The 11,319-nt window shown below is 46.9% G+C and overlaps 1 non-coding gene across 1 annotated transcript; it reads left to right on the forward strand.

The window, feature by feature from the left end:
* Positions 1-7,581: 7,581 nt before the first annotated feature.
* Positions 7,582-7,654, forward strand: TRNAT-GGU (transfer RNA threonine (anticodon GGU)). Its single transcript has one exon. It is a non-coding gene; the product is annotated as a tRNA-Thr (tRNA).
* Positions 7,655-11,319: the final 3,665 nt, after the last annotated feature.

Below are 11,319 nucleotides of genomic sequence, written 5' to 3' on the forward strand. Positions count from 1 at the left end.
GGTTCGAGCCCACCCGGGAGCGGCGTTGTGGGATCTCAAACGTAACGTAGAAAGCCAAAGTTTTTCCACAATACCTGACGACCATTTAATTTTTGGGCTTCCGTGGCGCAATGGTTAACGCGTTCGGCTGTTAACCAATAGGTTGGTGGTTCGAGCCCACCCGGGAGCGGTGTTGTGGGATCTCAAATGTAACGTAGAAAGCCAAAGTTTTTCCACAATACGTGACGACCATTTAATTTCTGAGCTTCCGTGGCTCAATGGTTAGCGCGTTCGGCTGTTAACCAATAGGTTGGTGGTTCGAGCCCATCCGGGAGCGGTGTTGTGACATCTCAGATGTGACGTAAAAAGTCCAGGTTTTTCCACAATACCGGACGACCATTTAATTTTGGGGCTTCCGTGGCGCAATCGTTAGCGCGTTCGGCTGTTAACAGAAAGGTTGGTGGTTCGAGCACACCCGGGAGCGGTGCTATGAGGTCTCAGATGCTACGTAAAAAGTCCAGGTTTTTCCACAATACCGGACGACCATTTAATTTTTGGGCTTCCGTGGCGCAATGGTTAGCGCGTTCAGCAGTTAACAAATAGGTTAGTGGTTCGAGCCCACCCGGGAGCGGTGTTGTGAGGTCTCAGATGTAACATAAAATGTCAGAGTTTTTCCACAATACCTGACGAATATTGAACTTTTGGGCTTCCGTGGCGCAATGGTTAGCGCGTTCGGCTGTTAACCAATAGGTTGGTGGTTCGAGCCCATCCGGGAGCGGTGTTGTGAGGTCTCAGAAGTGACGTAAAAAGTCAAGGTTTTTACACAATACCTGACGAGCATTTAATTTTTGGGCTTCCGTGGCGCAATGGTTAGCGCGTTCAGCAGTTAACAAATAGGTTAGTGGTTCGAGCCCACCCGGGAGCGGCGTTGTGGGATCTCAAACGTAACGTAGAAAGCCAAAGTTTTTCCACAATACCTGACGACCATTTAATTTTTGGGCTTCCGTGGCGCAATGGTTAACGCGTTCGGCTGTTAACAAATAGGTTGGTGGTTCGAGCCCACCCGGGAGCGTTTTTGTGGGATCTCAAATGTAACGTAGAAAGCCAAAGTTTTTCCACAATACGTGACAACCATTTAATTTCTGAGCTTCCGTGGCTGAATGGTTAGCGCGTTCAGCTTTTAACCAATAGGGTGGTGGTTCGAGCCCACCCGGGAGCGGTGTTGTGGGATCTCAAATGTAACGTAGAAAGACAAAGTTTTTCCACAATACCTGACGACCATTTATTTTTTGGGCTTCCTTGGCGCAATGGTTAGCGCGTTCGGCTGTTAACCGAAAGGTTGGTGGTTCGAGCCCAACCGAGAGAGGTGTTGTAGGGTCTCAGATGTAACGTAATAAGTCATAACTTATCCACAACACCTGACAACCATTTAATCTCTGAGCTTCCGTGGCTCAATGGTTAGCGCGTTCGGCTGTTAACCAATAGGTTGGTGGTTCGAGTCCATCCGGGAGCGGTGTTGTGAGGTCTCAGATGTGACGTAAAAAGTCAAGGTTTTTACACAATACCTGACGAGCATTTAATTTTTAGCTTCCGTGGCGCAATGGTTAGCGCGTTCAGCAGTTAACAAATAGGTTAGTGGTTCGAGCCCACCCGGGAGCGGCGTTGTGGGATCTCAAACGTAACGTAGAAAGCCAAAGTTTTTCCACAATACCTGACGACCATTTAATTTTTGGGCTTCCGTGGCGCAATGGTTAACGCGTTCGGCTGTTAACCAATAGGTTGGTGGTTCGAGCCCACCCGGGAGCGGTGTTGTGGGATCTCAAATGTAACGTAGAAAGCCAAAGTTTTTCCACAATACGTGACGACCATTTAATTTCTGAGCTTCCGTGGCTCAATGGTTAGCGCGTTCGGCTGTTAACTAATAGGTTGGTGGTTCGAGCCCATCCGGGAGCGGTGTTGTGAGGTCTCAGAAGTGACGTAAAAAGTCAAGGTTTTTCTACAATACCTGACGAACATTTAATTTTTGGGCTTCCATGGCGCAATGGTTAGCGCGTTCGGCTGTTAACCGAAAGGTTGGTGGTTCGAGCCCAACCGGGAGAGGTGTTGTGGGGTCTCAGATGTAGCGTAAAAAGTCAAAACTTTTCCACAATACGTGACAACCATTTAATTTCTGCGCTTCCGTGGCTGAATGGTTAGCGCGTTCAGCTTTTAACCAATAGGGTGTTGGTTCGAGCCCACCCGGGAGCGGTGTTGTGGGATCTCAAATGTAACGTAGAAAGACAAAGTTTTTCCACAATACCTGACGACCATTTATTTTTTGGGCTTCCTTGGCGCAATGGTTAGCGCGTTCGGCTGTTAACCGAAAGGTTGGTGGTTCGAGCCCAACCGTGAGAGGTGTTGTAGGGTCTCAGATGTAACGTAATAAGTCATAACTTATCCACAATACCTGACAACCATTTAATCTCTGAGCTTCCGTGGCTCAATGGTTAGCGCGTTCGGCTGTTAACCAATAGGTTGGTGGTTCGAGCCCATCCGGGAGCGGTGTTGTGAGGTCTCAGATGTGACGTAAAAAGTCAAGGTTTTTACACAATACCTGACGAGCATTTAATTTTTAGCTTCCGTGGCGCAATGGTTAGCGCGTTCAGCAGTTAACAAATAGGTTAGTGGTTCGAGCCCACCCGGGAGCGGCGTTGTGGGATCTCAAACGTAACGTAGAAAGCCAAAGTTTTTCCACAATACCTGACGACCATTTAATTTTTGGGCTTCCGTGGCGCAATGGTTAACGCGTTCGGCTGTTAACCAATAGGTTGGTGGTTCGAGCCCACCCGGGAGCGGTGTTGTGGGATCTCAAATGTAACGTAGAAAGCCAAAGTTTTTCCACAATACGTGACGACCATTTAATTTCTGAGCTTCCGTGGCTCAATGGTTAGCGCGTTCGGCTGTTAACTAATAGGTTGGTGGTTCGAGCCCATCGGGGAGCGGTGTTGTGAGGTCTCAGAAGTGACGAAAAAGTCAAGGTTTTTCTACAATACCTGACGAACATTTAATTTTTGGGCTTCCATGGCGCAATGGTTAGCGCGTTCGGCTGTTAACCGAAAGGTTGGTGGTTCGAGCCCAACCGGGAGAGGTGTTGTGGGGTCTCAGATGTAGCGTAAAAAGTCAAACCTTTTCCACAATACGTGACAACCATTTAATTTCTGCGCTTCCGTGGCTGAATGGTTAGCGCGTTCAGCTTTTAACCAATAGGGTGTTGGTTCGAGCCCACCCGGGAGCGGTGTTGTGGGATCTCAAATGTAACGTAGAAAGACAAAGTTTTTCCACAATACCTGACGACCATTTATTTTTTGGGCTTCCTTGGCGCAATGGTTAGCGCGTTCGGCTGTTAACCGAAAGGTTGGTGGTTCGAGCCCAACCGTGAGAGGTGTTGTAGGGTCTCAGATGTAACGTAATAAGTCATAACTTATCCACAATACCTGACAACCATTTAATCTCTGAGCTTCCGTGGCTCAATGGTTAGCGCGTTCGGCTGTTAACCAATAGGTTGGTGGTTCGAGCCCATCCGGGAGCGGTGTTGTGAGGTCTCAGATGTAACGTAAAATGTCAGAGTTTTTCCACAATACCTGACGAACATTTAATTTTTGGGTTTCCGTGGCGCAATGGTTAGCGCGTTCGGCTGTTAACCAATAGGTTGGTTGTTCGAGCCCATCCGAGAGCGGTGTTGTGAGGTCTCAGATGTGACGTAAAAATTCAAGGTTTTTACACAATACCTGACGAGCATTTAACTTTTGGGCTTCCGTGGCGCAATGGTTAGCGCGTTCGGCTGTTAACCAATAGGTTGGTGGTTCGAGCCCACCCGGGAGCGGTGTTTTGGGATCTCAAATGTAACGTTGAAAGCCAAAATTTTTCCACAATACCTGACGACCATTTAATTTTTGGGCTTCCGTGGCGCAATGGTCAGCGCGTTCAGCTGTTAACCGAAAGGTTAATGTTCGAGCCCATCCGGGAGCGGTGTTGTGACGTCTAAGATGTAACGTAAAATGTCAGAGTTTTTCCACAATACCTGACGAACATTTAATTTTTGGGCTTCCTTGGCGCAATTATTAGCGCGTTCAACTGTTAATCAAAAGGCTGGTGGTTCAAGCGCACCCGGAAGAGGTGTTGTGGGGTCTCAGATGTAGCGTAAAGAGTCAAGGTTTTTACACAATACCTGACGAGCATTTAACTTTGGGCTTCCGTGGCTCAATGGTTAGCGCGTTCGGCTGTTAACCAAATAGGTTGGTGGTTCGAGCCCATCCGGGAGCGGTATTGTGACGTCTCAGATGTGACGTTAAAAGTCAAGGTTTTTCCAAAATACCTGACGACCATTTAATTTTGGGCTTCCGTGGCTCAATGGTTAGCGCGTTCGGCTGTTAACCAATAGGTTGGTGGTTCAAGCCCATCCGGGAGCGGTATTGTGACGTCTCAGATGTGACGTTAAAAGTCAAGGTTTTTCCAAAATACCTGACGACCATTTAATTTTTGGGCTTCCGTGGCGCAATGGTTAGCGCGTTCAGCTGTTAATCGAAAGGTTGGTGGTACGAGCCCACCCGGGAGAGGTGTTGTGGGGTCTCAGATGTAACGTAAAAAGTCAAAACTTTTCCACAATACGTGACAACCATTTAATTTCTGGGCTTCCGTGGCTCAATGATTAGCGCGTTCGGCTGTAAACCAATAGGTTGGTGGTTCGAGCCCACCCGGGAGCGGTGTTGTGGGATCTCAAATGTAACGTAAAAATTCAACGTTTTTCCACAATACCTGACGAAAATTTAATTTTTGGGCTTCCTTGGGGCAATGGTTAGCGCGTTCGGCTGTTAACCAATAGGTTGGTGGTTCGAGCCCACCCGGGAGCGGTGTTTTGGGATCTCAAATGTAACGTTGAAAGCCAAAATTTTTCCACAATACCTGACGACCATTTAATTTTTGGGCTTCCGTGGCGCAATGGTCAGCGCGTTCAGCTGTTAACCGAAAGGTTAATGTTCGAGCCCATCCGGGAGCGGTGTTGTGACGTCTAAGATGTAACGTAAAATGTCAGAGTTTTTCCACAATACCTGACGAACATTTAATTTTTGGGCTTCCTTGGCGCAATTATTAGCGCGTTCAACTGTTAATCAAAAGGCTGGTGGTTCAAGCGCACCCGGAAGAGGTGTTGTGGGGTCTCAGATGTAGCGTAAAGAGTCAAAACTTATCCACAATACGTGACAACCATTTAATTTCTGAGCTTCCGTGGCTCAAAGGTTAGCGCGTTCGGCTGTTAACCAATAGGTGTGTGGTTCGAGCCCATCCGGGAGCGGTGTTGTGACGTCTCAGATGTAACGTAAAATGTCAGAGTTTTTCCACAATACCTGACGAACATTTAATTTTTGGGTTTCCGTGGCGCAATGGTTAGCGCGTTCGGCTGTTAACCAATAGGTTGGTTGTTCGAGCCCATCCGAGAGCGGTGTTGTGAGGTCTCAGATGTGACGTAAAAATTCAAGGTTTTTACACAATACCTGACGAGCATTTAACTTTTGGGCTTCCGTGGCGCAATGGTTAGCGCGTTCGGCTGTTAACCAATAGGTTGGTGGTTCGAGCCCACCCGGAAGCGGTGTTTTGGGATCTCAAATGTAACGTTGAAAGCCAAAATTTTTCCACAATACCTGACGACCATTTAATTTTTGGGCTTCCGTGGCGCAATGGTCAGCGCGTTCAGCTGTTAACCGAAAGGTTAATGTTCGAGCCCATCCGGGAGCGGTGTTGTGACGTCTAAGATGTAACGTAAAATGTCAGAGTTTTTCCACAATACCTGACGAACATTTAATTTTTGGGCTTCCTTGGCGCAATTATTAGCGCGTTCAACTGTTAATCAAAAGGCTGGTGGTTCAAGCGCACCCGGAAGAGGTGTTGTGGGGTCTCAGATGTAGCGTAAAGAGTCAAAACTTATCCACAATACGTGACAACCATTTAATTTCTGAGCTTCCGTGGCTCAAAGGTTAGCGCGTTCGGCTGTTAACCAATAGGTGTGTGGTTCGAGCCCATCCGGGAGCGGTGTTGTGACGTCTCAGATGTAACGTAAAATGTCAGAGTTTTTCCACAATACCTGACGAGCATCAACTTTGGGCTTCCGTGGCTCAATGGTTAGCGCGTTCGGCTGTTAACCAATAGGTTGGTGGTTCGAGCCCATCCGGGAGCGGTGTTGTGAGGTCTCAGATGTGACGTAAAAAGTCAAGGTTTTTACACAATACCTGACGAGCATCAACTTTGGGCTTCCGTGGCTCAATGGTTAGCGCGTTCGGCTGTTAACCAATAGGTTGGTGGTTCGAGCCCATCCGGGAGCGGTGTTGTGAGGTCTCAGATGTGACGTAAAAAGTCAAGGTTTTTACACAATACCTGACGAGCATTTAACTTTGGGCTTCCGTGGCTCAATGGTTAGCGCGTTCGGCTGTTAACCAAATAGGTTGGTGGTTCGAGCCCATCCGGGAGCGGTATTGTGACGTCTCAGATGTGACGTTAAAAGTCAAGGTTTTTCCAAAATACCTGACGACCATTTAATTTTGGGCTTCCGTGGCTCAATGGTTAGCGCGTTCGGCTGTTAACCAATAGGTTGGTGGTTCGAGCCCATCCGGGAGCGGTATTGTGACGTCTCAGATGTGACGTTAAAAGTCAAGGTTTTTCCAAAATACCTGACGACCATTTAATTTTTGGGCTTCCGTGGCGCAATGGTTAGCGCGTTCAGCTGTTAATCGAAAGGTTGGTGGTACGAGCCCACCCGGGAGAGGTGTTGTGGGGTCTCAGATGTAACGTAAAAAGTCAAAACATTTCCACAATACGTGACAACCATTTAATTTCTGGGCTTCCGTGGCTCAATGATTAGCGCGTTCGGCTGTAAACCAATAGGTTGGTGGTTCGAGCCCACCCGGGAGCGGTGTTGTGGGATCTCAAATGTAACGTAAAAATTCAACGTTTTTCCACAATACCTGACGAAAATTTAATTTTTGGGCTTCCTTGGGGCAATGGTTAGCGCGTTCGGCTGTTAACCGAAAGGTTGGTGGTTCGATCCCAACCGGGAGAGGTGTTGTGGGGTCTCAGATGTAGCGTAAAAAGTCAAAACTTTTCCACAATACGTGACAACCATTTAATTTCTGAGCTTTCGTGGCTCAATGGTTAGCGCGTTCGGCTGTTAGCCAATAGGTTGGTGGTTCGAGCCCACCCGGGAGCGGTGTTGTGGGATCTCAAATGTAACGTAGAAAGCCAAAGTTTTTCCACAATACCTGACGACCATTTAATTTTTGGGCTTCCGGGGCGCAATGGTTAGCGCGTTCAGCTGTTAACCGAAAGGTTGGTGGTTCAAGCCCATCCGGGAGCGGTGTTGTGACGTCTCAGATGTTACGTAAAAAGTCAAGGTTTTTCCACAATACCTGACGACCATTTAATTTTTGGGCTTCCGTGGCTCAATGGTTAGCGCGTTCGGCTGTTAACCAATAGGTTGGTGGTTCGAGGCCACCCGGGAGCGGTGTTGTGGGATCTCACATGTAACGTAGAAAGCCAAAGTTTTTCCACAATACCTGACGACCATTTAATTTTTGGGCTTCCGTGGCGCAATGGTTAGCGCGTTCGGCTGGTAACCGAAAGGTTGGTGGTTCAAGTCCACCCGGGAGCGGTGTTGTGGGATCACGAATGTAACGTAGAAAGCCAAAGTTTTTCCAGAATACCTGACGACCATTTAATTTTTGGGCTTCCGTGGCGCAATAATTAGCGCGTTCAGCTGTTAATCGAAAGGTTGGTGGTTCGAGCCCACCCGAGAGAGGTGTTGTGGGGTCTCAGATGTAGCGTAAAAAGTCAAAACTTTTCCACAATACGTGACAACCATTTAATTTCTGAGCTTTCGTGGCTCAATGGTTAGCGCGTTCGGCTGTTAGCCAATAGGTTGGTGGTTCGAGCCCACCCGGGAGCGGTGTTGTGGGATCTCAAATGTAACGTAGAAAGCCAAAGTTTTTCCACAATACCTGACGACCATTTAATTTTTGGGCTTCCGGGGCGCAATGGTTAGCGCGTTCAGCTGTTAATCGAAAGGTTGGTGGTTCGAGCCCACCCGGGAGAGGTGTTGTGGGGTCTCAGATGTAGCGTAAAAAGTCAAAACTTTTCCACAATACGTGACAACGATTTAATTTCTGAGCTTCCGTGGCTCAATGTTTAGCGCGTTCGGCTGTTAGCCAATAGGTTGGTGGTTCGAGCCCACCCGGGAGCGGTGTTGTGGGATCTCAAATGTAACGTAGAAAGCCAAAGTTTTTCCACAATACCTGACGACCATTTAATTTCTGAGCTTCCGTGGCTCAATGGTTAGCGCGTTCGGCTGTTAACCAATAGTTTGGTAGTTCGAGCCCATCCGGGAGCGGTGTTGTGAGGTCTCAGATGTGACGTAAAAAGTCAAAGTTTTTCCACAATACCTGACGACCATTTAATTTTTGAGCTTCCGTGGCGCAATGGTTAGCGCGTTCTTCTGTTAATCGAAAGGTTGGTGGTTCGAGCCCACCCGGGAGAGGTGTTGTGGGGTCTCAGATGTAGCGTAAAAAGTCAAAACTTTTCCACAATACATGACAACGATTTAATTTCTGAGCTTCCGTGGCTCAATGTTTAGCGTGTTCGGCTGTTAACCAATAGGTTGGTGGTTCGGGCCCACCCGGGAGCGGTGTTGTGAGTTCTCAGATGTGACGTAAAATGTCAGAGTTTTTCCACAATACCTGACGAATATTTAATATTTGGGCTTCCTTGGCGCAATGGTTAGCGCGTTTGGCTGTTAACAGAAAGGTTGGTGGTTCGAGCACACCCGGGAGCGGTGTTGTGACGTCTCGAATGTAACGTAAAATGTCAGAGTTTTTCCACAATACCTGACGAACATTTAATTTTTGGGCTTCCGTGGCGCAATAATTAGCGCGTTCAGCTGTTAATCGAAAGGTTGGTGTTTCGAGCCCACCCGGGAGAGGTTTTGTGGGGTCTCAGATGTAGCGTAAAATGTCAAAACTTTTCCACAATACGTAACAACCATTTAATTTCTGAGCTTCCGTGGCTCAATGCTTAGCGCGTTCGGCTGTTAGCCAATAGGTTGGTGGTTCGAGCCCACCCGGGAGCGGTGTTGTGGGATCTCAAATGTAACGTAGAAAGCCAAAGTTTTTCCACAATACCTGACGACCATTTATTTTTTGGGCTTCCTTGGCGCAATGGTTAGCGCGTTCGGCTGTTAACCGAAAGGTTGGTGGTTCGAGCCCAACCGAGAGAGGTGTTGTAGGGTCTCAGATGTAACGTAATAAGTCATAACTTATCCACAATACGTGACAACCATTAATTTCTGAGCTTCCGTGGCTCAATGGTTAGCGCGTTCGGCTGTTAACCAATAGGTTGGTGGTTCGAGCCCACCCGGGAGCGGTGGTGTGGGATCTCAAATGTAACGTAGAAAGCCAAAGTTTTGCCACAATACCTGACGACCTTTACATTTTTGGGCTTCCTTGGCGCAATGGTTAGTGCCTTCGGCTGTTAACCGAAAGGTTGGTGGTTCGAGCCCAACCGGAATAGGTGTTGTGACGTCTCAGATGTGACGTAAAAAGCCAAGGTTTTTTCCACAACACCTGACGACCATTTAATTTTTGGGCTTCCGTGGCGCAATGGTTAGCGCGTTCGGCTTTTAACCAATAAGTTGGTGGTTCGAGCCCATCCGGGAGCGGTGTATTGAGGTCTCAGATGTAACGTAAAATGTCAGAGTTTTTCCACAATACCTGACGAACATTTAATTTTTGGGCTTCCGTGCCGCAATGACTAGCGCGTTCAGCTGTTAATCGAAAGGTTGAAGGTTCGAGCCCACCCGGGAGAGGTGTTGTGGGGTCTCAGATGTAGCGTAAAAAGTCAAAACTTTTCCACAATACGTGACAACCATTTAATTTCTGAGCTTCCGTGGCTCAATGCTTAGCGCGTTCGGCTGTAAACCAATAGGTTGGTGGTTCGAGCCCATCCGGGAGCGGTGTTTTGACGTCTCAGATGTGACGTAAAAAGTCAAGGTTTTTCCACAATACCGGACGACCATTTAAATTTTGGGCTTCCGTGGCGCAATCGTTAGCGCGTTCGGCTGTTAACAGAAAGGTTGGTGGTTCAAGCACACCCGGGAGCGGTGCTATGAGGTCTCAGATGTTACGTAAAAAGTCAAAGTTTTTCCACAATACGTGACAACCATTTAATTTCTGAGCTTCCGTGGCTCAATGGTTAGCGCGTTCGGCTGTTAACTAATAGGTTAGTGGTTCGAGCCCACCCGGGAGCGGCGTTGTGGGATCTCAAATGTAACGTAGAAAGCCAAAGTTTTTCCACAATACCTGACGATCATTTAATTTTTGGGCTTCCGTGGCGCAATGGTTAGGGCGTTCGGCTGTTAACCAATAGGTTGGTGGTTCGAGCCCACCCGGGCGCGGTGTTGTGGGATCTCAAACGTAACGTGGAAAGCCAAAGTTTTTCCACTATACCTGACGACCATTTAATTTTTGGGCTTCCGTGGCGCAATGATTAGCGCGTTCAGCTGTTAATCGAAAGGTTGAAGGTTCGAGCCCACCCGGGAGAGGTGTTGTGGGGTCCCAGATGTAGCGTAAAAAGTCAAAACTTTTCCACAATACGTGACAACCATTTAATTTCTGAGCTTCCGTGGCGCAATGGTTAGCGCGTTCAGCAGTTAACAAATAATTTAGTGGTTCGAGCCCACCCGGGAGCGGCGTTGTGGGATCTCAAACGTAACGTAGAAAGCCAAAGTTTTTCCACAATACCTAATTCAAGCAAATGTAACGATATTCATTCAAAAAACTGTTAAAATTCAATTTTTCAATAAGAAATCGTTGTCGTTCATCTCGATTGAACAATAAATAAAAATGTACCTCGATTTTTAATAACATTTTCAAAATCGACGTAACTCAACCTAAGGAAAACATTTTGAGTATTTGTTCACTGTTTTCAAATATAACCACTGAAACCATTATTTTTGTAATTTTTGCGTTAATTCAAGCAAATGTAACGATATTCATTCAACAAACTGTTAAAATTCAATTTTAAATAAGAAATCGTTGTCACGGATTTTGTATCTTGAAGAAAAAAAACATGCGATTTTTTCGGTACACTTTTGAATGCATTTTTTTCTGGAGAAATGTTTGACCGAATTCAGCTTAATTCCCTATAAAACACTCATTGAAAGTGATTTCATCTCGATTGAACAATAATTAAAAATTTACCTCGATTTTTAATAACATTTTCAAAATCGACGTTTCACGGCCAAAAAAGCTTACTTTGAGTATTTCT

Source organism: Phalangium opilio, unplaced genomic scaffold (genome assembly GCF_054372755.1).
Source record: "Phalangium opilio isolate 3A_F unplaced genomic scaffold, DU_Popi_V2 ptg000390l_1, whole genome shotgun sequence".
NCBI lineage: Eukaryota > Metazoa > Arthropoda > Arachnida > Opiliones > Phalangiidae > Phalangium > Phalangium opilio.